At 37.4% G+C, this 18,319-nt stretch overlaps 1 protein-coding gene across 13 annotated transcripts in view; it reads left to right on the top strand.

Moving 5' to 3' along the window:
• The window catches only part of QKI (QKI, KH domain containing RNA binding), a 163,296-nt gene that overhangs the window by 131,331 nt on the left and 13,646 nt on the right, over nt 1-18,319 (top strand). The gene's annotated exons all lie outside the window — the stretch shown is intronic.

Genomic DNA, 18,319 nt, shown 5'->3' with positions numbered 1-18,319 from the left:
CTTCAACATTGAGCTGCTGTTTACATTTCAATGAAGAGGGAACAGCTGGGGCAGAAGAGCAAGGGAGCAGTCATTAGTTTCCTTCACATTTTCTTGATTAAAAATGACAGGGGAAAAAAGCATTGTCACAAAAAATAAACACCACGCCCTTCTCAAAATAAATAACGCTGTAAAAGGACCTGGGTGGCTTTTTAAAAATTGAGATGTTCTGGTGTCAGTGAGATTGTGGGCTCTTAGACATTCAGTATCATGACGCAATATTCAGTAGCGGTTTATGTAGTTCCTTGATCGGTGGTTTAGGCTATTACGTGCAGTATATAACAGCAATAATAGAAGACGAATTAATTTCATCGGGGAGGTGACTATCTTCAGTAGTGAAAACGCTGAAGTTAGGGTTCAGTTGTGTGTTTTGCTGTCGTGCTGCTTGGTTTTTGCCTTTCTTAACGTTTGTTCTGCACAGCTTCGAGCCGATAGGAGATCCTTTGTCTTTGCAGTCATGGAGCCTCTCTTGTAGAGAGCCGCCGTGTGAGAGCATCCCTTCCTGTACACAAAGGTGTTGCTACCGTGCTCTGCCGTGCGCAGCCATTTTAATCTGAATGGGAAATCTGTCTGGGGACCCGAGTGCAGTAATTAGCAGTCTCTTCAGAGTGTCAGAGCAGAATTACCATTGTAATGGTTTAGCTGGAGGATAAAGGGATTGAATTTGGGTCTGCCTTCCTGCCAAACTAAATGAGTTGCCATGGGAATTTTCAAATATAAGAGGCGTTTACTTAAAGCAATTTGGCGGGTTTGAATAAACTCATAAATTACGGGTTTTAGAGGAGAGATCCCTGCTTTCGCTGGCATAGGCTGAACAGCAAAGGCGGCTGTTAGAAAGCTGCTTACATTCTTAATGAGAATAAGTTGATCCATGCTCCCGTGCAGACTATCAGCTTATTAAGGCTAAACTGTTTCTGCTAAATACAGTACAGTAAGCACATTTTGAGAGACGGAGTTTGCAACAAATCCCTGGAGTAAAAAACAAAATCTGATTGCTCTAAACATAAATTGAATTTCCTTTGCTAGATTAGATCTATTTTCAAGTAATGCTATTAAAAATGGTTCTCTGTATTGTTTCAATAAACATTAACCTGCTATTGATTTCAACTTTCCTCTGTGCATGTAGTATTTATTACAACACTTGTCAAATCTGCTTCTGAAAGGGGAGGAGGGCGTTGAAGGCTTCTTTGGAAAACAAATAAGGTGCTATGGCCCTTCGAACTGTTTTTTTTTGGGTCACATGTAAATGTTTTCCCAGCTCAGGCCTGCCTTCTCTCTGAAGGGAGTTGGGCTTTGACCTGCTGACTTCTTTGTCAGCACCAATGCTATTGAAATGTGAGAAGATGGACTTGGTGCTTTCACAAATGCCTCAAGTGATGAACATCACTTATGCTTGTTTAACCTTCAGTTGTGCTCAAGAAGTCGGCTGTAGCAGTAAGAACTGATGACTGGTGTTTTGCACTGCTTGTTTGGAAGCATGTATTAATGTTCTCCTAGCCACTTAGATTTGATAACTTAAAGAAAGAAATAGGGAAACTTACACATGCTTAAATACTTTGATACTAGATTTAAAAATGTATATTCAAGGACATCTCATACTTGGAATAGTATGCAATATTTCCCCCCACAATAATTTATATTGGGTATATAGCTTAAAGCTTAAATGTTTCCTTCTGATCCTTTTTAATGTGTATCTCAAATCTTTACTCATCATAACTATGAGGATATGGTGGAGGAACTAATTAAAAAGAGAGCAGTACTCCCATAAGTGCAGTAATTTAGACTTTTGTTTAAAGCAGTAAAAATATGCTTAGAACTCCTTGATATAATCTTGCATCACTAGCAGGAATCCTGTAAATTAGCAAAGGAAAATAGTAAATTTGTGCTGGTGATTCAGTAGCTGAACAGCTGCTAAGTTCTAACAAATTCCTGAACTGTTACTAATGATGCAGCTGAAACTCCATTTGGTAGCCTCAGGGTACTGTTTCTGTGAAACTTCAGAACTATCTCCAAAGAAATTAGATGAAGAGCAGCATTTACTATTACTAATACTCAGAATTTTAGCTGTTCATTTAAAGTTACTTTGAGAAGTATTGGTTCCTCATAGAATGTACATATATTGGTTCCTCCAGAGCATGTGTGCTTAAGATTGCCAGTGAATTGATTTCACCAGACTTATCCCCACCCCTGTACTTTCTTAGTTGAGTTAGTAGAAGGGGACAGCAAAATTTAAAGGTGTTATCAAAGTGTGAAGTGGCTTGTGAAACTGACACTATGAATACTTACACACTTTGTATTGCAAGAGGGATGCTAAATGATTAGAGGATATTAACAGCGTTTTGTTTTTTTTTAAAAAAAAAAGTACAGAAAAGGCAGTGATACAGAGAACTGTTTGGGATACTGAATGGAACCGAGTGCATCACTTAGATCTGTAGTACCAATAGCTTACAGCAGCTCTGCAAATCAATGCTATTTACAGAAACCAGGCAGTAAGAGAAAATGGGGTTACTGGTATTACAGTTTTCAAATTTCTTACTCTGGAATTTTTTTCCGCATTTCAGAGTTTTGGTTCCATAGGTTGGGGGGCTTGATTGGGACCTATCTTTAGTTCAAGTCTTCCTCTCCTCTTCTGTGCTCGACTTGCACAGCTGAGGTGGAAATAAGTGACAATGGGGGCACAGGAACAGCTTCAACTGTTTTTTCTGCCAGATCAGATGTTGGGATAGGGATATTTGCTAATTATTGATAACTGGTTCTCGGCTGCATAGTATGATCTTAGTTTTGCAATACCTGGGAGGAAAGTGGGGGGTAAGTGGAATTGCTGCCTAGTATTTAACTTAATTTTTTTATGAAGGGTTTTCATAACCTGAAAATTATTGATCAGTCACATCAGAAACATCCTTCTCCAGAGTGAATGAAGACATGCATCAGACAGATTACTTGATAGAAGATGGATATTTTCTTTGAAGGATGTTCTGTCTTTTATCTCATGAGCAGCGCAGAGAGAAACCTTATGGTTTTACGATCCAAAAGTATAACATATTAAAAAATATCTGGATAGGAGCCAGGTTACCTGTTATCTTGTCTTAGGTAAAATGGAGTTGGACCTGCAGAGATCTGAATCTGATTCCAACTGCGGCGTGTTTTCATGAGATGTGATGAGCCTGTTTAACAATTAGAAGCAAAAGTCCCCTTTCTGCTTCACTGCTCAATCCAACTGCAGACTATTTATTTTGCGGATGAATATAATAAAAAAGCACTTGTCAGGCCTTTCCATGAGCTGATTGTATTTGCTAAATGGTACAAAAGTAATCCACAAAATTTTCTGGTGATTTTTGAGAGGTAAATCACCTTACTGAATGTCTCACAAGCACCAGAGCACACAGAGGAAGTGTCAGTGGCATGGACACAGAAAAGGTTGGGAATACCATAGTGGGGAGGAAGTGGAAAGCCATGCAAAGTACTTGTTCTCCTTGTTTAATTTGTTGTATTTCTAGGCTTCTTGGTTCCTGCTGGTCTGGGAATCCAGAGAATCAAAGAAATGTGCGTTCTGCTAGAACAGTAGGGGTAGCAGCTGTTTCTTCTCAAGGCACTCCCCCTTTTCTGATAAATTCTCTTGAAGTATTTTTATCCATTCTCCATTTAATTTTGCTTCTGCTGAGGCATTGTTACATTGGCCTCTGATCTTTAGATTCCAACAGTTTGTTTCTTTCTGCAATTCTTTTCACTTAATCACTAACTTAGAAGCTTTTGGGAGCCGAAGCTATGCATGCATATTGCAGGTATCTGAACTTCCAGATCAGAATAGCATTTATGTACTGTTACGCTAAAATTAACATTGCATGCAGAGGCATAAAAATAAAATGCATCATCCAAAATCATAGAATTCTTGTCTAAAGAAAATCAACAGTTATCACTTAGGGTAGTTCTATGGAAGAATATAATCCAGAAACAGGAAAAAATATTCATTAGGAAATTTATTTTTTCTTTTTTTTTGGGTCCTCACACTATCAAATCAAGCATTATTTTCAGTTTATTAACATGGAGCTTTGTAAGTATTGGATATACTATTTTAGTGGTATGGATTTAAAGTTGGTGGCCTAAGGTGAAAAAATTGCCAGTTTAGGGTGGCGATGTTAGAAGAGATTTAAAAATTAAGGGGGGGTTCAGTGTTTTTAGAGCACAGAGCGCAAATACCAACGAAGCTCAAAGGTCTCTGCAAAACACGCATGGGTATAGATACTTAGAATAGTAAGTAAATGGTTGAGATTGTAGCCTTTGCTTCTGATGAGCAAATCTACAAATGGAGAAAGCGTACTTCACATAGTTTGAGGTAACCACTAGAGGAGCGTGATTAGTACAGTTGGTCAAGGAAGTTGGTCAATAATGGTATTCCTCCACTGAAGGTCAGCATCAAGAGAAAAGAAACTCAGAAATGATAATGATTTTAAGTGAAGAGAAATGGGCAGAAACTGAGTAAAATAAAAAATAATATTGTAGGAGAAAGAAGAGTAAGAAAAAATGAAAATAAATATTTAAATATGAAAATAATTCAGTTGGTTGGCAGATGGTGGATTCCAGTTAGAAAAGAAAAATCCTGCCTCTAGTTTGGAAATTAGACTGCCAGGCTTCAGTATTAGCAAGACTAAGACTCTAATTCCAGACGCAGCTGAGTCAATTGACAGCTCTGCACAGGGGAGGTCTCAGCTCCCCTCAGTCTGTCCTTCCTTATGATGGCACACCTTTGAGCCTGGTGAGCTCTATCAGTTTTGTAATCCGGCAGAAAACTCTTCATATTTAAAAAAAAAAAAAAATATTTTTTTTGCCAGATTAGCAGGTTGACATGGCTCAGTCATGGATACAGTGATGGACGCGGGATAGTAACAGTGAGGAAAGAGTAGGATTGTGACCACCACCAGTTAAATTGGCTTAAAGTACCACAGGAATGCCAGCTGAGAGGCTTTTTACATCTTCAGAAATAATTTTGGACTCCTTTGATAGCCGTGTAAAACCTCAGCCTAATCATCCAGAACTAATTTGTAGCCTGGGAAAAAGTCTTAAGATAGCATTTTAATTTTTTACGTTGTAGCATCGGCTCTTGTATTTTCTAGGTAAACTTGTCTGAACACGTTTCCTCTGAAATTATTCTCCGTAAATTTTCCATCTGATTGATTCCCATTCCATTCTCTGTTTTTTAAGGTCTCAGCTTTCTGAACTCAATCATGTGCAGATACACAGCAGCTTATTTTGACACATTCCGGAAACAAAATTCCATTCATTTTTCCATTTATTTGAATCACTTCAGAATTGCCCTAGCTTTTCAGGCCTTTTGGACCTTTGTTATCTGTGTTTCCCTTGACTTAAGGAAAAGGACTTTGTTTGTCCCTTCCCATTGGTGGTGGCTAAATGAACATTCTTCAGTTACTCTCAGATAGTATACAAAAATTTGCATTCCTCTTTAGGTTTGCTTCTTAACTTTAAAGCCGCATCTTGTAACTGAGAGCTTTAATTGTATTATTTCTGGTTGGGGATGGTGGTGGTGGTGTTTTGTGAGGTTTTTAATGCAAAATAATATATATATCATCCAGAAAGTTGGAGAATATGTGAATTCAGGTATTATTTTGCAATATTCATGAGATTCTGGAGTTCAGGAGATTAAGAGGGACTAAGGTGATTTATCCTGTTGTAGAAAATGTATTTTAAGCTGCTTTTGCTTATGGGTGTGCACCTTGTCTACTGGAATATGAAATTATAATTCTGCAGTCTCTGAGAGACAGTTTAATTGTACATGTTTCAAATATCTAAACAGAAAGAATTGGTTTCTCCTAATGACTGGATTAGAACAATTAAGTGTTTTGGGAACCAGAGTGTCTGGACAATATTTAAACAGATTTATACAGAAAGATGTGAAAAACAATCGAGAATGATTGTTTTACTTGTATAACAAGGACTCAAGGATCATTCTGGAAAGAGGTGGAGATTGCGTATCAATATGCAGTTGACAATACAATATGGAGTGAGAGTGATGGGCAAGGCACTGGTAGTGAATATGTGGGAATAAAGTAAGTTCCCACTTGAACAGTTTGGTTTTATTAGGGTGGATTTATTTTTTTAATATTAACATTGATTGTTCTCCGCAGAGTTGATACAATATGTATTTGGCATTTAAGGTTTGTTGGAAAGCTACAAGGGAGAGCTTACGTAGAAATATTGTAGGATTATCCTATCAAGAACTGTTTCCTGAGCATGATGTGCATTGATCCAGGTGGCTCAGTGACTGTGGTTTGTTTCAGCCACAGTTCAGGTACTCAGCTGCTTAGAAAATGAAAAACGAAAACCATTAAATGAAGTTCTGATGTACTGTCTGATCCAGAGTCTGTAGCAAGCTGTTCAGGTACAATGCAATAAAATATGCTAAGATCAGCAACAAATAGAAGCACAGAATTCTTGATTATTTCAGTCCCAGTATAGCCTTTAACTTACAGTGAAATTTGATCAAATTTACACTGTGAGTTCTGCTGAATGGTTACTTAAGTGTAGTGTGTCTGTGTTTCTGCTGAGGAGGCAGATTTTTAAATTAGTGTGCAGAGCAGCAGGGAATGATGGTGAAATTAATTATTTAAGATAGGTCTGATACATACTTCTCATTCTAGGATGGAAAATTAGACTTAAAGACCTTAATTGTTTTATCATGTAGGTTCATTTAATTATTATATAGAAAACTAATGCTAATTAGTTGATTCGAGTTCGTAGCATTTTAGGAAAGAAGAAATGAAAAAATTCTGGTCAGTAATTTCTTTGGGGACTTTCCGATAGGTTAACCAGTCCTTTATTTTGGCAAGTCTCTCATTGATACTCAGATACCTCATGATCCCAGTCCCTTCTGGATGGAAAACTACATCGTGTTTTTCTATATGTGAACTGTCGTTATCTATAATTGCTTGTGGGAGATACAGTTCTGAAACATGTCCCACATGCAAAAATGGTAAATTCTGTTATTTATGCAAGGCATCTGAATGGTCTTGGCTGGGGAAAGAAAATAAAAAATGTGTAGGTTTTACCCCAAACTCCAGAAAGCAACTTTTATAGAAACTGTTGTTTTGATGTTGGTTTTTTTTGTCGTTGTGCGGATTGTTTTTGGTTTTGTTGTTTTTTGTTTGTTTTTTTCTTTTAATTAAACGATAGTTTTAGGAAAGTTTCTTTAACTATGCTTTATATATAAATTGCTGAAATGTATATTCCTTGTGAAATTGGTAAATAATGGAAAGGTATTTTTATTGCAATTGAGTAACCTTTTTTTCAGAATGTAAAGGTTTGGGGTTTTTTTAAAGTGCTAGTAATAGTCTAAAAACTAAATTATTGTTACCATCTCCTAGTTTTTATAATCTGCTCTTAAAAAAATGCAGCAGAATAAAACGTCATATACAAAGTTGAATATCATAAGAAACTTCTTTTGCATAACTATATTATGAAAAATAGGTGGTTCTTATTTGTCAAAATCTGGATGTTAAATACTGACCTTTAAGTATGTGATGAATTCCCAAAGCCAGAGGTGAATATCTTGAAAAAAGAAGAAGTCGGTTTAATTTTCTTTTAACACAAGCAACGTGTCTTACTCCAGCTTCAAGTTTCTTTTTTTTTTTTTTCTTCCCCAAGAACTATAATGAATAATTAAAGTAAGACTTGTGTATGTTTGAATTAATCTGAATGATTACACTGGAAAACTATGTGACTGCCTTATAAAAAAAAAAAGAAGTCAAATTATTATCACTTCTGCTATTCTAGAGTAGTTATAAGAAACTGAAGTATGTTGCATGATTTTTAATGATGTACTAAGAATCCACTAATCTTTTGTAACTAAAGTTGCGAAGATTAAAGGAATTGACAACAAAATGAAAATCTGTTGCATGTATATTTTTCTGTAATACTTATAAATGTCACAAGTCTTTTGGCTAAATGTACGAGACTTTGCCTTATGAGGCTTTTAAAATTATTTTTAATGCTAAAATTATGTTACGTAGAAACAAAAAAAAATGGTACAAACTGGTAGAAGAAACGTTCATGCCTTCCCTCATCTCTTATGTGACAGCATGAATAAACGTTCATGGCTACCTGGAGTCCAAGCCACCTTTTTTCAGTTTATCATCAAATGTGTGTGTTATAGGTGATGCTCTTACCTGGTGGACACCTGACAGTACGCCATATGGCCGCTCCTTGGCAGCACACGCTCCTAATAACAGCCTTCAACAGCAAGAATCGCTCCCCTTTCATTCTTGGGGCAGGAAGGGTTACTTGCCCGTGAGATATCCATGGGTTACAGCTCTATTTGCCAAGAAGGGAATGTGGTTAGTTGCTCAGGTGCGCCCAGCGGTGGGGCTCCCTGGGTAAGAGGTGCTCCTCAAAGGCCCTTTGTGCCACCCTCTGCCAGGCAGCGCAGAGTTCTCCCTCCTGTCTCTGGAAAATAAGCATTGGCTGGTCTCTAAAAGCTGAAAAGAAAGCTCAATAAATAGCACAGAAAGCCTTCTCCCTAGCAACACACTGCCTTGAGCAGCTTGAGCCTTCAAACGGAAGGTCATATGATTGACATATTTGTCCCCTAAAGAGAGTGCACACAATTCGTTTTTTCACTTCTCTGTATTTTTAAGCTGTGTGAAAGCAGGTTTTAGCCAGCCGTATGAGAGAGGAGACTAGCCAGTTGGAATACTACCACCCCCTCCTTCTGGACTTCATCAGCTCTGAGAGTTCAAGAAGAACAGGAGGGGTGTCTGTGGTGTTTATGGAAGAGTTAACTTCAATTTTTAAACAGTAACATTTATATTAGAGTACCAGGAAAATGCATATAAGACATATATGTTACATTCAACAGAGCTATAGGTTGCTCATATACTCGTAAGCAGCTGGAAGTAATTGTGAGCTTTTAGTACTACTCATTTACTTTTTAGCAGCTGTTGAGAATTACTGAAAGTATATATTGACTGCATAAGTCCTTTTAAACTTTCAATGTTGTGTTTCCACAGTTGGACTAAAAATTTAAAACTTAGATCAACTGAATCTTTGGGCATCTTACATTTTAAAAAAATCATTTCTCTAGTTGGTAGCTTTATACAGAGTTCTAAGTTAAACAGTCATCTGACAACTCCACCTTAGGGGTTGTGTGTGTGTAGAAAAAGACAGTGTCAACAAAACTGGGCTGTTGTACTTCTTGTTATCTTGAAAATCGAAAAACAACTTATGCAAACGGTTTGCAAAAAGGAACGTAGGTGAAATGCAGAAACAATTCTTTTAATCACATTGAGGTGTTGTGATTCTTGTTGAAAATGTGACTACAGCAGTTAAGTGTGGCGATTGGAAGGCTACTGCTCCCTGAATACTAACATTTTATAATTGGATAAGCCTGAACATTCATGGTTTTGCCTTGTATTGTTATACATGAATTTATTTTAATTAGTCAGTATTACCTTTTCACGATGTCTCAAGCTGAAGATAAAAATGTCTTAAAAGTTACTACTGCAGCTTGAATTCTCATGTGGTAGTCTGCAGCCCTGAATTCTGTGTTTAGTGAAACATGTAAGAGAAGGTACAGTTGAAAGATGCGTACTAATTCACAGCAACAATCTTCGTACTCCTCATCACCAGCAGTTAGTTTTCTTTTGTTGCTCTAAAGAGAGAGACTTGTCATTTTCTTTCTAGGTTACTAAATTTGATATGAAATGTCATTTTTCTTACACTTTTTTTTTTTATTTATTTCTGTGTAGGAACAGATTAAAAACATAATGGGCATGCTTTCCATATGAAAACTTGGGGTCATATTTCAGTACCATTTTGAGAATGAAAGGTTTTGTTTATATACTAAAACATTAGCGTAGCTGGAAACAAAATTAGCTGGCACTGGGGTCTCTAGAGTTTGAATAAAATACTAGTTTTGAAACCTCATAATGGGGTTTGTTCCCCCCGGCAATACCTGCATTCGCTGTCTGTGCACTTAAGGGAAATTTACAGCCACTCAGAGTGTATAAACTCAAACTTTTAATAGAAACCTCGTGGGATAACAGAGGAAAAATAAATGGTACAGGTCAGGCCAGCCTTATCTACAAGTACTTTAATTGATCATTCCATTGTTATATTTCTAACAACTGCCTCTAGTCTGTACCTGTTAGAACAAACACCTTTATCATAGGTAGTTGTGTAGCGTAAGTCGGTTAAATTATTTTTATAATTTACCTAAAAGTCAGGGTGGGATTAAAGCATTTGTCCTGATATAAGTGGAGTGTGTCAACAAAGCCTCGAAGTGTTTTGGCACCGTTCAGTCTGTTTGATAAGCTACAGCTGGAATAAAGAGCTGCATAATATGTCGTGTTTGGTTTCGGCTCTGTTCAGATTCCCAGTGTATTCGTAGTACTGAGGATGTTGCTGGTGGAGCTGTATGCAGGAAATTTGTACCAGAGGCTTGCCTGGCAGTACCTGATTCAGTGTGCTTAGCTTTAGCTCCTTCTTTCGGAATTAAGCTAGCCAGTGAGGAGCAATTTTGAATGTCTAGCATTCCAAAATTAGAAATATCAAAAATAAAATGTTAGCTCTGAAAGTTTTTCAACTGGGCTTGCGTGTTGCTAAAAATAGATAGCCATTTCATTTAAATCTTAATACAAATGTTAGCAAATGTCTATGCTAACAAATCTTGAAGTATTTCAGTATAATTTTGTCTTTTTAAAAACATTTTAGAAGGCCACTGTATAAATGTTTTTTTCTTTTAGGATTTTTGGGGGTTTGGTGTATATATGTATGTCATGAAAGATGCATTCCTGTTCTGGAGCTTTACGAATTGCTGAAGCTGTTCTGTGTGGTGTACAGAGATTCTTTTCACTGGTTTTATTAACACCATTAAAAGGTTGAGGTGTGAGGGAAAGAGGAATGATAATTTAAAAAAAAAAAAAAGGCTAAACAAAAAGCAAATTCTGGAATTAAGTATTGCTATGTCTAGCATAACTGACCCAAGGGACCTTATTTTCTTGAAAGCCCAGACCCCTGTGATTTCAATACGAGCCTGTCATGTCTGTTGTGAAGAAATGTTGGGACAGACATAAAAATCTGTTAAGGTCAAGCAGAATGCTACTGGTGGTTTCCCACACTGCCGCCCCATATATTAACAACTAGTACTCAGAGGGGATATGATGAAGCAAACCCTTGAGTTCTACTGATGCTGTATTTGAGTCTGGCTTATGAAATGCGCTTCATGCTGATGGTTCTGTATTTTCTTCTTGCGTTATCTGTATTTTCTTCTTGCACAAATGGAAAATGGGGGAGGGAGGGCATAAGGACTCTCGAAAATATTACTGGTAAGCCAAGTATCATGATTAAACAGGGACACGTCAGATAAGGTGATGGGAAGTGTAAAAAGATATGCTGCCTTTTCCTCCTTGTGTATCTTTAACATTATGACCAATGAATTTGTCAAGTCAAACAGCACAGTCGTCTTTGCATATCATTTGAACTGAGAGCTTGCTTTGAAGAAGATAAGCAGACTGTGTTGCCCAGAAGAAATAATGATGCTAATTTATCTTTGCCTGTCCTCATAGGCATAGTACTGTGCATCAGTATTGAAAAAGAAATAGAGAAATAACTGAGCTATAGCTTGCCACCTATTCAATGCCACAGTAGCGTTGATGGCATACAGGGCTTTAAGAAATATGGCTGGTCTTAAAGCAGTGATTTATTTTACTTTGTTTCAGAAGTATTTGGAAAAGTTTCCTCTGATACAAGAATAGCTGCCAAATTATGGCAGAAAAGAGCTCTTCCGCAAATTCTCCTCAGCACGAACAAAGCGATGCTGTAGGTTTTCTGCTCCATCACCATCGGAAGTGTATCATCAAGAATGAGAAAGTCTCAGTAACATATGTTTACCAACAACTTCTCGCTATCAATATTTACATTCTGGGCATGGGAAACTTGGAAGTCTCTGTCAATTTTTTTGAAGGGAAGGGATGATGGGATGTTTTCCTTAACACTGAGTAGCAGAGTAGCTTGCCAGAAGTAAAAGTTAGCCTTTATGAAAGTGAAATCTCGCAGTAGGTAATTGATTAATAGTTTAGCTACTCACATTCAGATTCTTTTAAAGAGCTCTTTTGTGTTTTACATCTGGTTACCTGTCATCTTGCATAGGATTTCATTGCCATAGATACTTCAGTCTTTTAACAACTTGGATATTAAAAAAAAAAAAAAAAGACCTTCCAAACACAGAATAGATTTTAAGCATGTATACCCGCACTTCAAGGATTCTAACGTGGTTTAGCCTGTGGTATTTTATAATATACTTTACAATATACTGATGTCTGAGATCTGTTTTTTGTTTTAATACGTGTATGTCTAGGAATTTGTAGTATATTGTTTGTGAGGTTTTTTGTTTATAGATTATGAATGGAAGGGTTTTGTCCCTGAATGGAGACATTCATGTGTAAAGGCTGTTTGACGGGCGCATGGTATGTTAGGAATACTTACTGATCTACAAGTGAATTGCAGTGGAACATTTTTCTTTGTCAGGGAGATAAAAGCATTCCAGAGCCCGGAGAGTCCAGGGAGTGTCACAGCGCAAGCCTCCAAGCTGCAGCTGTGCGGCTGTATAGCAGCTGGGGACTGTAGGAAGGCAGGGTGACAGACCCCTCAGGGGCAGCAGCGCCGCCTGCGTAAGAAGGCTAAGATCAGTAACAGTAAAAAATTTCAGTGGTGCCATTGTGTTTTACGAAAATTCGTATTAAACTAATAAATTGTGGGTGGCTTATACTGTACTGATACGCAGTTTAAAGAATAATGACAGTGTGGATTTAATGTGTGTATTTCTGAGATACGGTGGTAGAAAAGTTAGGTTTCTTGTATGTGGCAATTGTAAGTGACTTTTCTATTTGAGGAAGAGTTTGAAGTATCTATTCTTGTTCATTAGTATAGTGTTCTTCCATAACTGCCAAGTTCTCTGCCCTTCTGTTTGGAGTGTGTGTAAAATTACTTAATGCCTTACCTGTGTACTAAAAAATACAATGTCTTATTGGCAAAATTCTCTGCCTGAAGTAAATGTGGAGAAAAGTATATGGACTTGGACAGAACGTGGTGGCTGGAAGAGATCTCTCCGAGGGTGGCAGGAAAGGTGCCAAGCTGCTGTTTAAGCAGAGGTGGTATGGGGCAGGCAGGAAGGTAGTCTGCAGAAGTTGCTGAGGTGGTTGGAAGGTACGTGCTGCTCTTTGGTGCTTTTGTCTTGCTGGGTGTGCCTGCTTGTTCTTTCCCTGAGTGGGACAGGCCTGCTGCAGTTGTCTGGGGAAGGTCAGGACTGATTTTTGGTCTCTGTATTCACATTTATCCATCATTTTTCTTCACTATTGTTTCTTCTTCGCACTTGCTGCTCCTGCTCTGATCCTGAAAGGATAGCCCTGAAACAGCTTATGAAGGACTGCTCCCTTAACCAAAGCCAGACTTGGCTGCATTTGGTGCAAGATAAAACTGACTGCAGCCTTTCCTAGGGTTGGACTCAGTTTAATTCATGAGAATTCAGCTGAAGTGCGGGGATGTGCGACAGGATTGCAAAAATGTCATCCAAACTGCATGACATTTGGAAGCTAGACTGTCAATGAACGACACCTTAAGCATATCTATATTATTATGAATGTAGGAAAAAAGTATATTTGTTATATTTTACAAAGTAGTTACTTTGAAAGGAAAATGAGCATTATACGGGGAAAGTATGTACGTTTGTACAGAAATGCTGAAAGCCTTCCTTGCCCATATTGGTCATAATGAGAATCAGGGTATGTTCTGAGACTTAGCTGGGTGAGACTGTGAGGCTCAAGGAGCTCTGTCAGGATAAGGTGTCCATGCTATCCTACGAGTGAGTGGATTGTTTGGTCTGTAAATTAACTCTGCTGCAGTCACCTTCCATGCGTGTCAGTTTGGATTCGGCAGCAGTATGGCAGGGCACTATGAGCAGTGACTGGCTCTACTGGATGCTAGCTGGTGGATCTCTGCTCTGTAGTAAGCATTGCTACTTGATCCTTCTTTCCTTTTAAGAGAGTACCTTTCTTTCCTTCTCTACTGTAATCTGTTATAGGCTTCTCAGAGTTGACTGTACACAGAATCTTAACAGTCTACCTGTCACCTCTGACGACTGTTGTTAACTTCTGATGTCTTCATTGACATAGCACAGTGGATGCACTTCCTTTTGGAGTCTGTATGCTGGTCTGTCTGCCAGCTTGATACCATGCTTGTGTATGTTTTGTGTATAAATAAGAAGTTAAACTCTATGATACTCTTAAGGGCGCACTGTATGTGTATGAGAATCTGAGGCATTTAAGTGCCTAATAATAATTTCAGAAGCATTAGTTAAAAGAATTCTCTGAGGATCTTGGGGTTTCTGAGGTTGAAGTATAGCTTGGACATTGATAAAAAGAAGTCATTAAAAAAATTAAATGGAGTGCTTTATCTGAGCTCCCTGTTTCATGACATGAAACAAGCTCTTACTAATAGCAATTTATTACATAACTGCATTCCTCTTTTTTTCTTTTTCTTTTTTAAACAGACAGTATTGCCCAGTGTAGAAGACACAGCTGTGGTTTTAATTGGGCATCAGTATGGTCAGCGTTGTGTATTTCATTTGAAATTGTTTTATTCTGGGAACTGTTTCTGCAGAGACTTCATGTAGGTGGCACTTGTAGTTGTTAATAGCGTTTCAAACCTTGTGACTGTTAATCGTACTCTGACAAAGATTAGAAAACAATTTACTTAAAATGATAGTGATCACTGGCATTTGGTCGTCTTCAGGTCTTTTTATTGCTATCCTAAGTTGAGTTGAGCTAGTGTGAGGAGAACTGGTTGTGTGTTCACAGAAGGGGAACCGCTGTTGGCTGTGCACAGTTGACTTTGTCAGGATTTACTGCCTGTGTCTCTTCAATATTTGTATTCAGTGAGCAATTGCAAGAGCTTACATTTAAAGAATTATGTTTCAAGATACCATTTAAGGTTTTGTTTTTTTTTTTCTTAATCTGCATGTTATTTTGTACATGAGAAATACAAGGAAAGCACTGGAGATTTAAGAGGATGAGAGGTTTGAGTCAATCGCTTGAGCCTCAACTTAGTTATGCAAATCTGGCTTTCAGTGACCTTATTGATGTTTGCTCAAAGTAGCTTCTTCTTGGTACAAATGACTAAGCTTTGTTGTAGCTATTGTACAGGTAATGTACTGTCCCTTTAGAGATTGCCTTTGTATCCCTGATGCAACCTCTCTTTGCTTTAACAGAGAGTGCCTGCAGAAGTGCCTGGAGCTAAGCTAGATTCCGTCGGTGTGCCTCGTTTGATCAGCTGTCAGCAAGGAAGAGAGAGGATAGGGCAGGCAAAAACATGTGCCCATTGCTCTATCCCAGCTCTTGGAAATGTGAGGGCTTGGCATATTGGTGAACGATGTTCACCGATATGTGGAGGGCTTGTTACCAGAGAATGAAGGACGTGACAGCGTATTTGAAAGGCTCCTGACCGCTTGGTGGCAAGTGACTTGTTGCGTGTTTAGGGTGTGAGAGGGCAGCAGGATTTTGAGCAGTACTAGTAGGGTGGTGCAAATAGTGGTAAGCACCCATGTCTTGAGGAGATAGTATTGTATAATAAACAGTGCCATCTTCTGGGAGGAGTCGGAACGATGCCCTTGTGGTCAGCAGTAAAGATATTTTTAAAGGGGGGGGGGTTGTGTTGTTTTTGTTTTTTTCTCTCTCTATCTAATGCTGTAAAAAACAAAATACCAGAAGCTGAAAGACTGCGTTAATGTCTACTAATGCAAGTCCACATCTGACATCTGTGAATTATCACTGATACAATCTTTAAATAAAAGTTTTAAACTATGTTTTGGAGACTGTTTAAAAGAGCAAAAGTTTATCAACTGCTGAGCAGTACTCCAGAGAAGTAAATCTCAAAAATAAAAGGACTTGGTCTGCTTTGTATGCTGAAGGCAACTATTAGTTTTGTAAACATACTTTGTAAAACCTAGATAATTGCAATGCCTTTTCTCATAGGAAGAATAGTGACCTGTAGCAAAATGTAAGAACAATTACTTTGTCTGTCTTTTATTGCTTTTAAGTTGTTATAACCCCTTCTTTTTGGGATGTCATAAGAGAAAAAACATTTTCTGCCTTAAAATTATTATCCCATAAATAGTTACATTTGGGAAATGTTCACTGTGGTGCAAAATCTGGGATTAGAGTTACTAAAATTATCCTAGCAAGTGGAATGTAAGATTCAGCATTTACTGAGACTCATTAATGGTGTCAGATCAATCACCTGAACTCTTATTTGAAGGAAGTGAGCAATTTTAGTAACATTAATGGAGCTATATGGGGGATGTAGCTGACATTGTGAGGAGGTTTTTTTGTTACACACTTTCAAATAAATAAATAAATAAAGGAACCCAAGCAAAAAGCCAATAACAAAGCATAACCATTATGGGGGGAGAGGAAAAGAGGAATCAATGTGTTAAAAATCTTTATTGCTGAAATAAATTAGATAAGGTATATCCAGAATGACAAGAATTTCTGAGCTCTGGATGGGCAGATAGATTTGGAATTGTTTTTGTTGCATCATGATCATCCAGGTGAGTTATCAGCAAAGATGCAATAGAATAATAGTTTCTTAAAAAAAATAATTTATTTTCAATGTAAATTGTAAGTCCATTCTGAGTATGTCGTATTAAGCATGCTATAATCAGTACATTTTGTATTCCAGAGGGTCTTGTTTTAATGACTATGGAGTCTGAGGTTTCTGGATAGTACAGTACTTAACTGTACAATTAATTTGTAGTTAAAATGTTAATTGAATGTGTATTTACTTTTTCAATATTAGTGTTGGCTTGGTCTGTCACACAGTATTTAATATATAAAGAAAATGGCTAACTTTCAGTATATTCTGAATGTTTATCAGCAACATAAATTGTTACGTGCTGTGTGTAATCTTTGTTTGTGCAAGTCTTCAGTATTACAATTAGGACTCTCATTTCTGACATCTGAAAGTAATTTAGTGTTGACCCATCTTACTATGTTAAGTTGTTGATAAAAATCGGATTTCAAAGTTGCCATTGCAAGGGGTGGTGGTCCTTGAGCATACCTCACACTAAGTATTATGTTTGTTTAGATACAATTTAAAAATGTCTTTTGTCTTGTAATTTAGTAAATCCCTTCTCCGTAGCTTGGGAGTTAAAGTATGTATAACAATATTTTGCTGCAAACTAGCCTGAAAAAATATTTCCCTACACATTTGGAACAGTGCACATAGATAATCCTATTAACTCTTAACTAGTTTGAGATGACATTTCATTGGTGCAGTGCTGTAATGGACACAAAGTTATTCAATAATTTTTTTATTATTATTATTGGTGGTGGTTGCTATTCTTTGTGGCATTTTATTCTGTTTTTTTTGTAATCACAAGTGCTCTTGGAAGTCCTAGTTCAAACCATCTTTTAAGAGTTAGTCAGGTAAACAACTCTCTCTGAAATCAGACTTTAATATTTTCAGAGTGGACGGCACAGTATGTTATTATCCAGGTTCCCATTATCTTGGGAAATGCCATTGCAAATATCTGGGAAACATTGTGTGAATATACAAGATAAGTAAACATATAAGAAATCCTGTTTATCAAAGGAAGAATGCCGTGCAGCTGACAGTGAAGTTGCCCTCTTTTCCATCTAAGTGAGAATTTCAGCAGTGTCATTCAATACAAGTAGCAAGGTGGTAACTTAACATCAAAGTACACGCTGACCATCTCTCTTGGGTTTCCCGTATCATAATCTTTTTTTCTGCTTGATAGGATGTAGAATAAACAAATGGTAGTATTTCTGGAAAGACAGATCAGAAAATGTCTGGTCTTTAAACTAAAATTGTACTAATTAGAAATACTTTTGTTAGTAACTGGAAAAGTGAGCCTTTTTACCTTTTTTTTTTTACTGAATACTATGCAATATTTATGCAAGCTGCAGGAGTAGATAACTTCAGGGAAGTCATTTACATTGAAGCAAAAACAAGAATAATGTACATTATGAAGATAATAGTTATATCCCTATCGGAATACATCTACATGTGCCAGGATTACAAATTCTGCCTTACAGCAGTTTCTGATATCTTGTTTGGAAAGCTACTCGAAGTTGGCTATTTATTTTTTGTTTGCCTCCCCCCGCTGAAGTAGTCAGTATCAACTTTAGTGGAGCAAGTTACAATAAATTGGAAGTTGCTTAAGATCTGTGGTGCCTGTTCTTCCTCTAGCCCAATAATA

The sequence above is a fragment of the Rissa tridactyla genome, chromosome 3, assembly GCF_028500815.1.
Source record: "Rissa tridactyla isolate bRisTri1 chromosome 3, bRisTri1.patW.cur.20221130, whole genome shotgun sequence".
In the NCBI taxonomy this organism is placed as follows: Eukaryota; Metazoa; Chordata; class Aves; order Charadriiformes; family Laridae; genus Rissa; species Rissa tridactyla.
Note: the sequence above shows the minus strand (reverse complement) of the source record. Positions and strands in the feature narration are given on the sequence as shown.